Here is a 1856-nt window from a genome sequence, read left to right as displayed (position 1 = left end):
GGATGCTTATCTTGCTGGGATCCTATGACCCCAGCTGACTTCCTGCCCTTTGGGCGGGGGGCTGGACTCGATGATCTTCCAAGGTCCCTTCCAGCCCTAATGTCTATGAAATCTATGAAATTAGTATGCAGGTTAATTTGCACCTGTTTTCACTGTTTGTGGGCTTGAGTTAAAGTTTGCAGTTGTGAAGGACAGGTGGAAAGATTTGGGGCCTTGTAACATATTAATTTAATGTGGCTCACAGAGCTCTTAAACTGGGATTGTCCACACACGAACACCTGAAACTAGTTTTAAACACACTTTAGGCAGCTTAAAATTCCACCACTCCAGGGCAGGTTTATCTCTGGTCCATGTTGCCCAGCTTATGTTGCATTAATGTGCTCCCCACAGATGAACTACCCACGTTGCAGTCCTTTAACATCCCAGGATGCAATGTCTCCTCCCACATTCTCCTGCTCTATGTGGACAAACTTTCTGCCCCCTGAACTCTAGGGGAACTCCCAGGGCGTACTTCTGGCACTAAGCCAACTTCCCCTCCTGCCCCCATGGGTGTGACCTTCCCACCTCAGGGGTACAACACTATGCAAATAGCCTACAGAGCACATGTCAGATATTCGGGTCACAGGGCATGGACAGATCCAGGAGTACAGTCTAGGGGAGTCGGGGGGGCAGCTGGATCAGGTCCACATGAGTTAGGACTTTCTTCCTGGGGCAAGGGCAGTAGGTCCCTCAAAAGCACCTTCCCTCATTGCTCCCAGCTATCCTGGGAAGTATAACCAGCATCCCCCACAGCCCAATCCCAAATCCTAATTTATTAAAACATAGGACCTTTAATTTACTTCCTCTTAATTTCTTCTTCTTTTTTATTTGAACTTATTTTTACTTTATCCTTCAGTGGCTAAATTTCTTCTTTTCCTCACCCTTCCCCACCCTCATTTCCTTTCCATCTCTCATTTCACTACCCACCTCCATCCCATTAACTCTATGCCTCCCAGCTTCATGTTCCCACCCTCCTGCCCCAATCCATCTTTCACACACACTCCCAACAAGAGCAGGGGTGGAAGCCTGTCCTGGCTCACCAGCCTTGTAATAGCAACTCACAGCTGTAGCTCCTAGTTAGGCCCATGTTTGTGAGCCCACTAGTGGCAAGTCACAGCTGTGTAGGTGGAGGACAGTCAGAGAAGGTTTTTAGCCTTAAGGTGTGAGTGCTCCAAATTTGAGCTAGCACAAACACTGATCAACGTTTGAACAGCTCAAAGTGCAACCTGTAACAAGGCCTTTTGTGTCCTCTGGCCCTCCCTTTCCAAATAGTGAAGTTTGTAGGCAATTAACAGTTTTTGATACCAAGTTATGCAAAGGCCAGTTTAAGGTGAGACTTCCTTATAAGCTGTGCAAAAGTCTGCAGTGGGATGGCTGTCAGTGCAAGTGGGATGTATGCGAGAAGCAGGAAAGTTTTCTGGCAGGAGTCAATCTTGGGATGGTTTTATGGATCATCAACGTCTCAAAGGAAACTGCTTGTGAGTACAAGCCATTTTAGTGAATTCAGAGGAGAGCTCGGCATTCAGTATAGCTAAGACAGGGGTGGGCAAAACATGGCCTACCAGGCCATTCTATCCAGTCCATGGGGCCCCTAAAGTTTTAGAAAATGTATATTTATCTTCTCCTGGATGCCTGTAAAAGATGACAGGAGACAGGGGCAGTAGGACCCGGGGGCGGGGAGCCAACAGGGCTCATCAGCAAGGCCAGCCTGGCCCCACCCAACCCCCAATCCCCTCCCAACCCTGCTCCATCAGTGCGTGTGTGTGTGTGTGTGTGTGGGTGTGTGTGTGTGTGTGTTTTATAGGATGACTCCCACA

The sequence above is a fragment of the Crocodylus porosus genome, unplaced genomic scaffold (genome assembly GCF_001723895.1).
Source record: "Crocodylus porosus isolate Cpor-Errol unplaced genomic scaffold, CroPor_comp1, whole genome shotgun sequence".
Lineage (NCBI taxonomy): Eukaryota > Metazoa > Chordata > Crocodylia > Crocodylidae > Crocodylus > Crocodylus porosus.
Note: the sequence above shows the minus strand (reverse complement) of the source record.